General features: G+C 26.9%; 1 protein-coding gene across 2 annotated transcripts in view; it reads right to left on the bottom strand.

Moving 5' to 3' along the window:
* Positions 1–14,564, bottom strand: part of LOC136979286 (myc box-dependent-interacting protein 1-like) — a 74,172-nt gene that overhangs the window by 45,921 nt on the left and 13,687 nt on the right. The gene's annotated exons all lie outside the window — the stretch shown is intronic.

The raw sequence follows: 14,564 nt of genomic DNA, 5'->3' as shown, positions 1-14,564 counted from the left end.
ATGCTATTAGCCTATTATAGTACTATAAGACAATTATAGTACACACAAGCCTATTATAGTACGCTTAGTGCGCATGTCACCATTCGCCACTGATTGACACTCAAGCTGAGAAAGGGGATTCACCGAATTGCAGGTCGAAACTCAATTGGTCGTAAGTGCGAGTGGTCGTTAAGCAGATAGGTCATAAAGTGAGGAGTACCTGTAATCAATAGATGATCTTTAAGGTTTATTATTAACAATTAGATCATTATATGTGCATTCAAAAAATTGTATCATTCATTACTAAAATTTAAAAAAAAAAAAAAAATACATTTATTATTTTATTTTTACAGATATGTTAACAAACAAATTTAAAATATTATAATAATACCAGAAATTCCTCCGTCAAGCACGATGGAATACTTTTTATGAGAAAGTAGAGAAAGTAGAGATTAAAGAATGAGAAGAGCAGAGATTTCAAGTTTCTACTTATTAAGGCCCTTGACAAACCATTCTTATTCAATGTTGCTCAAGTCAGACTTCATGGCTTTCAGGGGTCTCAGTTGTTAAACATTTTTTTTTTTTTGAACAAAATAGCAAATCTTTTTAATTCCACATTGATTACATACAATTCATCTTTGTTTTGAGTATGTTAGTTATATGAGCAATAAAGCAATAACACTTTTTAAATAATGGGATCATTAAATCATTACTTTAGATTGTATAATTTATACTGTAGACTATTGTAAAAATTAATAGAGTAATACAATACACTAGACTAGGAGGAACTGAACAGAAACAATAATAAAACAGTACAATATATAGCTTATGTTTAATACAATAACATTTTTTGTTTGAATTGCCAAATAGGTAAGTTACCACCCCAAGAATCACCCATGTGTACCTTTGAAACTTAGTTATTAACTAAGCTTAAACAATAAAAAAAAAATATTCTATCTAATTATAAATCAAAAAATTTTTAGTGAGATTAGATCAGTAATAATTCCATAATTAACGCATCTCTAAAAAATATACATACAATCATATCTCAAAATCAAGTAATCATGCAAACAAATGTCATTAACTAAGGCAAGAATTGCAGAAGCAGTACATTAAATAATTATTATTAAAATATTTCAATTCAGCAAAACTATGTTTAAAATACATAAATATATATAAAATATGCTAATTTATCACTATTAAGATTAATTAATTTTAAAAGAAAATATTTTCCCTCTATTTTGCAAGAATCGCATACCAATATGAATTTATTTGACAAATATCTGATATCATACAAGTGATACTGGTACTGACTGAATCAACTATGATTCAAACCAAACATATGGCACAGCCAATACATCAATACATTGAGATTTCGTAGTTCTTGTTCCCAACAATGAAGCAGTTTGTTGTAGAAACTGTTCATGGATACTCAAACATGTCAAACTAAAATTTTATGAAGGATTGCTTACAAAAAGATTATAATAATTTTTAATTTGAATGAATATTTTGATGTTAGATAATCAGCTTAGGAAAAAAACACCAAATCATACATACTCCAGCAGAGAAATTTTAATGTAGCAAACATTTTCAGCCATATTTATGGGCCTTCATCAGGTGAGAGAGCCATTCTATAGAATTTATATATTTGCTTACATTAAAATTAGCATGCTGGAGTATGTACAGTTGGTGTGTTTTTGCTTTTGATCAATAGTTCCAGCTTTTGTATGAGTTTAAAATCAGCTTAGAAAAATAGAAAAAAATTGAAATCGAATAAAAACATCATAAAAAAATTAATATATTTTTATTTTCTGATACTAATGCCAAAATAAATTGAATTGCTATCTTCTATTAATGTGTTATATTTTCATTCACTCAATTTTTAAATTGAACAATTCACTTGTGTGAAAAGACAAACTAACAGTGAAATATAATAATAAACACTGTCTACTTGTCAAATTACATAATTTTGAAAAAATTACAATAATAAATAAATTTGTTTAATAAATATTAATTTATCATTAATACATCTGTAATGTCAATCTTAGTTTCATCAATAATAATGATCTGAATTAATTTTGAAACATTTTGAAGTTTCATGTCATCATCAATAACAACATTGATGATGACACGAAACTTCACAATGTTCCTTAGATAATTTATTTGTGTAATCCATGCTAAAACATTTTAAAATGATTAAATCAGTAATTTCACGTTATTAAGAACATGATTTTGAATAAGACAAAATATGTATATAAATAGATTAGGCAATCAGAACAAGACTACATGCTTATATTTCAATAATAAACAAAATTTCTGAATAGCATCATTAACATATGTTCTTAAAAATTCTACAAATTTTTTCATTATATTTTTTAAAAACTTTCCTAATCAACAAAATATTTTTTATAAACTTATGTATGTAAAGTCAAAAATTTCTATTTCAGATAATAAACATTTTGATTATATTGTCTGATCTAGGAACTATAAAGATATCCATTTTGAACTTTTGTTAATGAAAAATATTTTCTAAAGATTTATTAACAAAAAATATCAAGAACGAATACTCTCTTTCAAATTGTTCTATCAAATTCTATTTATTGAGAATTAAATTAGATAATTTCTAATGATTATTATTTAATTATGTAATACTATAGTTTTAAAAGAAATTATAATAATTTGCTTAAATTAGTAAATACATTCTTAGTTTTAAAATATCTTCTTATGTTAAATATTATGGAATATCATTATATTTTAAAATGTTCACAGATCATGAATAAACTGTTCAATGTACATTGTTTTCATTGACCTAAATTTTTTGAATTAAATGAGTGCACATGTATGAAAGGCAAATTGCCAGATTTCAGATTTAACTTGCTATTTTAGGATGTGGCTATAGGGTTAGACAGTGATGAGTATCAAACTGAAGATATTTTAGACAGTGAATTCACACATGCACTAGGAAACAATTTCTTTTGAAGTCGCTGATCATATAAAAGGATACTGGTATAAATGAATGACATTGACCTTTCCCTGTTCAAAAAGATTTTCAATAATCATCAATTTTTTCATTTTTTGAATTTGAATTATTACTGAGTAACTTAATTTTAGTAATTAAAATTGATGTCTCTGCTAATTAGCAGAGACATCAATTGGTAGTTTAATTCAACAACTTTTTCATGGTTGCTTTATCAATTGCATAAAAGTAAATCATCATTGAGTTGAATTGAATCATTATTTAATAATAATGAAAAAGCAATTTTTGTAGAATTATAATTATAATTAAGAATAATAATCATCTAATTTACTAGTTATTACATCTCAATACTGATCATTTCAAATAATCTTAATGTAAAACAATAAAAGACTAACATATATTTGTAAATGTATATCATTCAATTATTTTTCAACAAACTATTTTTACAATTGATTATCACCTCTACGATCAAAACGGCCAATAATCTTGAAAACAGCAATCAAAACTTGCCAATTTAAATTTGAAGAGCCTATTTCAATTCTGCAACTTAAATGCTAAACTGTATACTTTTTGTTGTTCAAACTATACAACTTATAACATATGTATAATTTCAAAAATTATTTCATTAAATGTTGCCAAATATTAATTGATTCATACTCAGCTATATTTAAAATATATGTATAAATATGAATAATGAAACATATCTACTTTACTTGAAAATATATAAATTATTTAGCAGTTAAAAATATTATAAAATAAAAGTAGTACTAATTTAAAACAAAAAGCTAATTACACATGTAAATGCTACACAAAAAATTCAATAAGCAGTCTCTTTTTTGAAATAAAAAGTTTAAATGATTACTTTGAATAAGAAATTTTAAGTATATAGATTAATAAAATAGAGTAAAATTGTTTTGAATTATTAATTTTATAAATCTAATAAATGTTTGTATTATTATACAACCACACTTTTTGAAAGAAAATTTTATTGTTGTTATACAAATTTTATTAAAAAAAGTTTGTGATTAAGACTAAAATAAAATAAGATCTTAAAAATAAATAAAATAAGCTCTTCTTTAAAGTTTTAAAGAAACTTAAAAACAATGATTATAAATTTTATAATATATTTTTGAATTATACTATAATCATGTTCTCTGATGGTCCTATATATTGGAATGGTATCTATTTAGGTCAAATGTACAGAGTAGAAAAACAAATTCTGTAGATATATGAGGACTATATAACCTTGGTAAAAAAAATAAATAAATAAACCAACAACAACTGCATGTTTATAAGCCAATGAATTTTAAGAATTTAAGTATTTATTTAAATTATTAAACACATTTCAATATATTTTGGAATGAACAAAACATTATAAATTAAAAATTAATTTACTTTATAAAATTTTTAAATAAGTTTGATATCAGGAAAAGAATATATCTTTTGGTATCATATATTGAAAAAACAAAAATATTTTCAACTAAACCCTTGTAAAAACATCAATTGACATCATTTGAAATAGTTTAACTGATTTTAATTGTGCTAATTGAAATGATCTGATGTCAGAATGAGATTAAGATAACTAAAACGATGTCAACGGATGTTAAATTATATCAATCATTATCCTTTAAAATATTGTCAATTTATGGCATTTAATATGAATTGTTTTGTATATTTCAAAGTCTGAAATATACAAAACAATTGTAAAGGAAATGTTAATGTTATTAGCTTAAATTGATATTCAAATTATTACTATTATTACTAATATAAATCAATTCATTTTATTTATATTGGCAAATTTCAAAGCATCAGCATCAATCTGTATGTATATTGAGAAGAGTTCGTTCAGTGACAATGAGCAAGAAAAATTTCTCATTGTTGAGTTTTGAGTGGTTACAAAAATAAGTCATGTACAGTATTTTTCTGCTAATAATTTTTATAGTATGGTATAAAATAAAAATACATTGGAAATAATTGCCAGCACCAAAATATTAGGAAGATATGTCTCCCCTGTACCTTAAGGATCAATGCCACGTTTCAAAGTATTAAAGAAATACATATAACATATATATTTTAACAAATTTGGCTGTGTGTTATGAATCATTTATGGACACAGAATATTTTTAGTTCTGAAAATATCAATGATTAAATATTAATATATATTAAAGCTGCAAAACATGTTATGCATCAGGTTACTTCTAATTTTTATTAAAATATTTTGATCATTAATTATATGTCAAATACAGTATTAAAAATTCTATGTCGACATCACATTTTGTACTCTTATCATACTTAAATATAAAATATTCAAAAAATTCTTATTGCATAAACAATGTAATATTTTTAAACAAGTCAGTTAAACAATTATTATTAAATAAGGAGAAATATGCATTGAATAATATAATCAATAAATTTTGATTAGAGGAATATAAGTTTTTATAATAACATTATAATTTCTGAAAATCAAGTTTGCATCAAAATAGAGAAAGACATAATAGAGAGAGATTTAAAATTTTGCTATAACAGTTTCCCTGAACAATTGTGCATTTTATTTTATAATCAATTTATAAAAATTTTATCCATAAAGAATCAAACATTAATCACATAAAATAAAACTTTCAAAAGCATCCTATGATTTCAGTAATATTTATTGTCAAATGAGAAATATATTTATATATTTTGTTTCATCCATATTATTTTAATTTTTTAAAATATTATTTGGCAGTATCTTAATTAGCAAACTACATCAATTTTATATCTCTCTAATTTCCAAACTTGGTACAGGTTCCAAATGTTTAATACCATTGCATTATATAGAATACAAACCTATTTTATATTATCTTTGCAATGTCTGTATAATGGAAATGGAAGAGAATTATGTAAAGCTTTAGACAATTAAATTGACGATTAAGTTGTACTCATTAAAATGTACTTATATTAATCTATACAGATTTGAATATTTCAAATGATTTAGTTAACTCTATTACATTTAAAATTAAATGAGTTGAATGAATTTATAAAAAGGAATTAATTTAAATGTTCTATTAACAAATCCATCCATATCATCTGACATCAAATCCTATTATTTTGCATCATTTTAAATATGTCAAATGATGTCAATTGATATTTTTACTAAGAAGCACTTTCATTATATTATTGTCATACTTTCAAGACTATAATATAGTTATAACTGCTTCATAATAAAATTCATTCTGTGGCAGTATATATTAAAATAATAACATATTATAGCAAATCATATATGCACTAACTATAAGTAGGTTTGCCATAAATGTGATAAAGAAATTGAAATCGTGGTCATTAGACTGATTGTGCATAGAAGCTAAATGATTGCCATAATGCATCAGGCTATTTTTTTCTGCTGCTAATAATTAAACTTTAAGTAATTTGTTACTAGAGATAGGTATTAGGCACCATCTCTTATTAAATTTAATAATTATTTCATATATATAATTGTACCTTTGCATTTGTGTGTTTTTATATTTACCAACTGATCTAAAACAAAACTGAAGAAATGAGAAAATAAATTCCCAGTCACAAAAATGAGTCACTAGTCATTTTGTGTGCAGAATTGCAAGATTATTTTTAAGGAAAATTGCAAAATTTCTGCCCAAAAATAGTAAAACTATACAAAAGAGAAGCCTAGTGTTTATACCATTATCACAAAATAAGAATTAATATGGTATATTTTGTAAAAAAGAGAGGTCAGCAAGCAACCATTAACCTTATCAGAACAGTTTGTGGTTATGTATTTTACTAAACCAAATGGCAATAGCACAAAAGTCAAAATTCTCTATTTTTCACCTAATCTGATACATTCAATAGAATTGTGTGCCAACAATCACACCTAAATGCAAAATTTTTAGCAAAAACACCCAAAGTCAATATTCAAACGTTTTTGGCCATTACTTTATCCTCTTCAGGAACATATACAGTTCCAGTTTTCTGGTAAAGTAGTTGTTTATTATGTGCTATCATTCACTTTTTCTGAAGAAAAATAAGTGCACACTATCCATCAAATATCTTTGAATAAATATACTGAAGACATAAAATCATTCCTCTAAGTACTTCATTAATAATAAATTTTGGAATCCCATATATTTGGTATTTCTTAGGCAGACTGATTCAAAATGTATGGCAAATATAATTATAAACCACCATTAAAAAAATTTAGACAAAAATTTATAATTTATGATTTATTTTAAAGAAGTTATCACAAATTATGAGGTAAAATATTGTTTATTCCTGAAGACATTATCTTCAAAAAAGATATTTATATATCTTTTTACATAACATAATGAAATAGAATTTAAAAAAATGTATGATTTTTAGTTATAAAAATACAATTAAAATATAACAGAATGAAAAAGTAAAACAAAATTAATTTAAAACATTTTAAATATTAAAATGTGTAAAATTTTTAAATTGAATATTCTAAAATTCAAATTTGTTTAAAATTTTTTAAATGTTTAATATTAAAAAAAAGCATTAAAAAAATCTGATCCAAAAGCATACATCACACATATGCTTTCATCTAAATGTAATTGGAAAAATGAACTTATTTTCAGAAAACCATAATAAATTTAAGCTTCATTTTTTTCTACAATAGCAATAAGTGAGTTTTGGTCATTAAAACCTATATATATTTTCAAAATCTAAAACTATTTTTTTTTTTATTCAAACATTATGTTAACCCTTTAATTTCATTTATAAAATATTTAAGACATGGCAAGGAACTACAAGTGAATGCAGACTTGGCTTTGAGATCCAATTGTTTTTTTTTTTTCCTTCTTTATTTAATATGGTCAAGAACCTCTGACTATTATGATAATGCAATTAAATTTAGAAATTCTTATCTCAAACTTTATATAAAGCACTAATAATATCCTAAAATATATCAAATTTAAAATTTTATCTGTTCAATTATGATTATTTTTAAAAAACATGTTGAGATTAATTCTTTTTTTACAATAAATTAAATTGTGGCACTATAAATCTAGCACACTTTAATTTATTTGATTCATAATTATATTTAGCATTTATACTTTTAATTTAAACATTTAACTTATAATTTAAAAATTATTATTATTCCTTAAATTTTTTGATATAATAGAAAGTTCTGAATTCTTGACTTGACTTAAAATTTATAATAAAATGTCATGTTTAATCAGGGTAAGTGTAATTTTAGAGAAAAAAAAAAGTCAATTTTTTAAAATATTGAAACATTTGAACAATATAAAATACTTTAAAAATCTAAAATTATTTAATAGTAGTAAGTAAATTCTAAAAACAATTTACTGCTATTTCCTATAAAAAGAAAAAGTTAATATTAACATTTCTTTGGATAAATTTGACTTTCTATTCTTTAAATTAAGAAGAAAAACATTTGCTTATTTTCTTTTTATAAAAGTCAAAAATTTATTACTAAATTAAATCATTTTTAGAGCTTCTCTTCCACAAATGAACAATATTACCTTTTAACATTCCATGGATTTTAAATTCATATATTTTTGTATTCAGATGTGAAGACTGAGCTGAGCAGCTCTGAAATACATTTAATCCAGTAATAAATTTTAACTTCTATAAAAAAAAAAAACTTATAAATAAAAACATTTGCTTAATATTAAAAAAGATTATTACATGTAAATCTATAAAATAAACTTTTTGTATATATAGAAGATAATATTTGTATAGATTAATGGACAATTATTTCTAATATAGTAAAACTTATAATCTTGAACCCCTCTCTTTTCCTCAAATTCCTCTAAGTTGAATTGTTGGTTCCAGCAAAACATCCTATATAAAATAATGAAAATTTGGAGTCACTTTGGAGTTAAAAAATAAATATATATTTCAAAATTATCCCTCCTTAAGTCAAATTCAGCATGTGCAATTCAACTGTGTGTAGATTTAAATTCCATAAATCCTTTCAGCATGTTTCCTGGTAAAGCAGCCTTAACCTGCCATTACTTGAGGGTGAGTGCTGTGCTAACCTTTTATTTTCAAATGCTTGTAACTTGGGCTTCTTGGAAGTTTTGTGGCCAATCTCTAGTATACCTTCCTTCCCAAGTATCCCCTTCTACAGGATACCAAAACTGGAAATAATAGTCATTGCTAACGCTTTTGGTGCAGCCTTTGTTTCAGTCATATTGGACAAGTTAGCACAGTGCTCACCTACAAGAAATCCCTTTTTTTCCACATTTGAAGTGGTATGATTCTAATTGTAAAGTGATATTGCATACATACTATCATAAAACATGATAAAATGTTTCTGAAATGACTTGATGAGGAGTTTGAAAAAGAAAATGTAGGCTACTTTCTCAGACAATGAGAGTGAGGATCTCCATATGAAAATCTTGGAAGTGTTGAAAAAGAAACCAGATCCTCCACAGGCAACATCAGTATCAAGAGAAAAGTGTGCATATTGACCAAAAAAGAATAGGAAAACAGCATCCAAGAGCATAACATGTAGCCTACTGAACTGATCTGCAAACACTCCATAACAATCTCCAAACAATGTCATTTTAAAAATCCAGACTAAACAGATTCAGAACTTGAATAAAAATTATAATTAAGTTCAACAATAATTTCAGATATTGTATTTCTGTTTTCATCAATCTGATCAGATATAAATTTTCTGTTTCTATATCAAAATTTCTTTTGATGTATTCTAACTGAAGTAAAGTAAGATAAACATTAAACTATATGTATTATTCATAAGAAAACTTCCTGATCTAAGTAAAATTTCTCAAGACAAATCATTGAGAATATGAAAAAATGTAGGGTGAGCATGACACTCACCCTGAAGTAACAGTGTTACAAATCTAACCACAAATAGTGCTGGGTTAATACAGTTTTAAGCAAGCAAATAATAGTCCATTTCAAAATGAAACAGATTCATCATTGGCTTGCTTAGCCAGATGTATTAAAAACCACTTTATGAGATGATGCACCCTTTTTTCATGAGCAGAGTTGCCAGTTTATTTCTGCAAGATCTGGTGAATTTCCACTATTGAAATTTAGTGAAAACTGTTATATAAATAAATTGTTTCCCATCAAACAGTTTATGATATATTAATTTCATTAATGCATTCATCTTCCTCTGTCAAATGATAAAGCAAAAATCTCAAGGTAGAACAATAGCAAAAGGAGAACATATAGGCTAAAGTATTGTAAATACTAAAAAACTGTTCTTGAACTGAAAGGTAAGTTCCAACAAGCAATTATTTTATTGTGACATTGTCACAATGCCAGGCTGCAATTTATAATCATATTTTTAATTTATTTAATTTAAAGTATATGCTCTCCACCTCAAATTAGTACTGTAGTGTCTCTGTACATCATACTTTTCCAATAGAGTCCTGTTGGTCATCTATCTAGCATCTTTCAGGGGAAAATTTTTAAATTGAAACATGACTTTGTTTGCATAAAAAGTTTCTATATAGTCAATTGGAGCCTCCTGCCCCTAAGGTTTCCATATCTGGTCTCATCTTTCATCTATCTAAATCCATTCTCAAGATTAAGAAAAGACAGATGACAGTGGGCATTTATGGGTATGTAATTTTTTCAAATTGCAACCCAAAAAAGATAACTGTTACAAAAACAGGTTTTGTAAAAAAGTCAAAACTTGTTAGCAAAAATACAGTATTGAAAACAAGAACTACATGTTTTTCTCAAATTATCTATAAATACTCTGATATTGGCCTGAATAATTATTAATTCCTGTGACTCATTTTTACTAGAAATGTTATGTTTCATTAATGCTATACATTAAACATTTAAATTAGCACAATGAAATTACATTGAAAAATAAAAACACCTTTATTATTAACAATTACTGCATATACCTATGTGGAACACTCCATAACTTAAACTGGCTATTTTTTGATCCCTTCAAATTCCAGATTTATAAGTTTATAAATGTTACTATCAAAACCCATTTCTAGTTAGAACACGTTTTAACTACTTGAAACTAGTTTATACTGGATGTCTTTGTTAAAACCCGTTTTGTCTAGTTAAAACTAGTTTTAACTCAAATTCATTTTTGACTAGCAGTAAATTCTAGTTTTAACTAGATAAAATGGGTTTTGTCTAGTTAATTTACTACTGTACATGTTTTGATTTTAGTTAAAACTAATTTTAGCTACATAAATATGTTGGGGGAAATAAATAAAGTTATGTATAGTGATTCGGGGAAAGATGCCTAACATTTTGCTTATGAAGAAAATTATAGCGATAATTTGGGTTTTGGAGGCCTCTAACAAAAATATCATATTCTTGTGCATGTTTTTCAAATAAAAGTTTGGAGTATATGAAAAATAATTGTTTATTGTGTTTGCAATGACGACTTTTTTACTGTCTGGCATTTTAGGCATTTTAGACTTTTCAGTCCAAAAACCTTTTTGAGAAGTCCTTATATAATTTCTATGCATATCCTGAAATAAAACGAGAAAACAAAAATTTATTAAAAATAGGCATATTGGAATTCAATTAACAAAAAATAGGCATGTTACCCCAAGAAAAATGTAGCATCTTTCCCATTTGTCGGGGTAAGATGCCTGGCGGAGTCGCATGTTCTAGCATGTCCGATCGGGATCGGCGTTAGCTCACAATGGAAACTTTAGAACCTTAACTACATCACTCATTAATTCCGCAATTTTTAATAAATTCTATTTTAACTTTTAGTTTTAAAATGATTCTAGAAACATTTCACAACAAAAACTTTGTTCTTATTTTGCTTTTATTCTTCTTCACGGATGTAGAAAATGAGGTAACGGTAGCCAACTACAGCTTTCCGCACTCAATATTGGCCCAACGATTCATCATACAAACACATGACAATATCTGACGTCACCGTTTGAAAATATCAAAAAGTAGGCATCTTCCCCTGCTTACCATCTTACCCCGAATCACTATATGTTGCAGTCAAAACCAGTTTTTAGTTAGAACGCGTTTTAACTAGTTGAAACTAGTTTATACTGGATGTCTTTGTTATAACTAGAATTTACTGCTAGTCAAAAATGAATTTCAGTTAAAACTAGTTTTAACTAGACAAAACGGGTTTTAACAAAGACATCCAGTATAAACTAGTTTCAACTAGTTAAAACGCATTTAACTAAAAACGGGTTTTGACTGTAACATAAATAATGACTTACCAAACATTTTTGCTACAAACTTAGAAATATAGTATTTTTATTAAAAATTTTATTAAATAAAAATTATTTGTTTTTAATAAATATGTTGCTTATTGATTAGTTATTTAAGTTTATATAATTTTGATTATTATCTCTAAGCAAAATATAATGCAAGGTCATTGGTAATTTCCCAAATATAACTCAAATGAAATAGCAACAAAATATTTATCATTGTAATTCAATAATTTGTGCTTTTGGATACGAAAAATTTATTTATTTATCTATGGTGTAAAGGTCCGCTTTTAGCGTAGCAGGTCGAAAAGTCACGCGACCGGGATAATTGGTCCCACCTGGCGTCGGGGCTATAAACGGCCGGGAAGAACAAAGGGATAGCGTCTCCGTTTATGGGTACACGTCAATGTGTTTGCCACATGTTGGTCGACTTGAAAAACGTAAACAAGGGACGGACGCGACTGTAAGCTGCGTCGTCGGGAGGAGGGCGGACGTCTTTGGAAGCTCCCAGGGGAAAGAAGAACCCGATTGGTCGCAAGTTGTCGCCATGGAACTCTTTTAAATTGTAAGAGGGCGAGAGGAATGGAGAGAAGGGCAAGAGATCGGATACGTGGTAGTCTCTGACACTTAGGAAGCCCATGAGGTGTAGAGAGAGTGTTCTCCTCTTAGGAATTCCTCTGAGAAGGGTTAGTGTAGAGACCGGACAACCACACGGTTGAGCCAACTCCACAAACCGACCGGAGTTTTCCCCAGAGTCTAATAGTCCCCAACAGACAAGCTGACATGAGACACCACACCTTTGTTGCATAGTGTATGTAATGTTGTCAAACTTGTACATCCTGTAAATATTTGTTTTGTAAATTGTAAGGTATGGAATCGCCTAGGCGCGCGATTCTCGCCCTGGTTTAAGTTAACGAACTTTCGTAACGGGAAAACCGTTAGAAACGATCGTTAGAAAGATTCGTTAGAAAGATCTGTTGAGTTTTAGATCGACGATTGACGGACGATTGGCTGGCGGCAAGTGACCGTTGGCCGGACGTTGTGGAAACTTTCGAATTTGATTGGCGGAGGGTTCGAACGTTGGACACTATTTAAGAAGTAGTTTCGGCGGGAACGGTGGTTCGTATCGGGATCGGCTGGGCTTGTATCGGGAGGATCGGATCAGACAGAGATTGTCGTTATCGAAGTGCTAACTAACTCTCTCGTTGGATGCTACGGAAATCTGGGGAAGGTAAACTCCAGTGTTTTAGTACGAACTTGTTCCTGACTCGGAGGTGCTGTTAAGTATAAGTCTGTTTGTGGAGGTCGTAAGGAGTTTCTTTCGACGAACGTGTACGAGTATAGTCGGTTGTTGTTTGGACTAGTGTTTGTGCATATTTAATTGTAACTCTAATTTGTAGTACTTTGTACAGTTGTATTATAAATATAAACTTTGTGTTTCGTTAAACCGACTGAGTGGTTATTTTGAACATTACTTAAATAAACTGTAAATATTCACTGGACTGAGTGTGGAGGTGTAGCTTTCCTCAAACCATTGTACAGACATTCTCGAGTCATAAGAACCAACTCGAGACGGATCATCGTAAAGATCGTAATGGATTACGTAAGGATCCTCACTTATGGGATGATCAGACATATTACATTTGGGAGTACATCACTGCTTTTTAATAGTTAGTTCTGAAAAATATTATGTACTGCATATTATGTAGAAACAAAAAACAAGACAATTTATTCAAAGTTACAAAATGCTTTCACCATATTTTGTCAAAAGACAGCCAAGATGTTGATAAATCAACTATCAAATAATTTCATAGTTTTGATATTAGTTTAAAGTAATAATTTAACTTTTAAATAATTATTATAACTTTATAAATTTTAACTTTAAAAGTTAAATATAGACTGTATCTAAAGATGATACCAGACAATACTTAACATTTTATTAAACTGACTTTTCAGACTTTGCCAACTTTTTCATTTAGATTTTGCAAGAGTTGTAGATTTAAATTTCTTAACAGATGGCAACAAGGCTACTTGTAATGTTTAATTCTTAAAAATAATTAGGAATTTTAACTTAAATTCAACCAAAATTATTATTGTTTTATTTGGACTCATTGGGAATTTATTCATTTTAATTTTATAGTTAGTATAGTTTAATCTTAATAAAAATTAGCTTTTTGTTTTTAGTTTAAACAGATAATGGAAAAACAATATTTAACTTTTAAAAAAAAAGGCAACTAACTACCAATTTATAAACTTATTAATTACATCATTTAATATTTAATTTTAAAATATTTTTTCTAAATTTGATATTTTTTTATCAAATTTTAAGTTATCAAAATAGATACATCATAGATTTTAACTGAAACTCATAACTTTTTATACATAAATATAAATTAAAGACTCAAATTTTGAATTAATTCCAATTCAAAATTTGAGTCTATGTA

The sequence above is a fragment of the Centruroides vittatus genome, unplaced genomic scaffold (assembly GCF_030686945.1).
Source record: "Centruroides vittatus isolate TY-2023 unplaced genomic scaffold, ASM3068694v2 contig_1154, whole genome shotgun sequence".
In the NCBI taxonomy this organism is placed as follows: domain Eukaryota; kingdom Metazoa; phylum Arthropoda; class Arachnida; order Scorpiones; family Buthidae; genus Centruroides; species Centruroides vittatus.
Note: the sequence above shows the minus strand (reverse complement) of the source record. Positions and strands in the feature narration are given on the sequence as shown.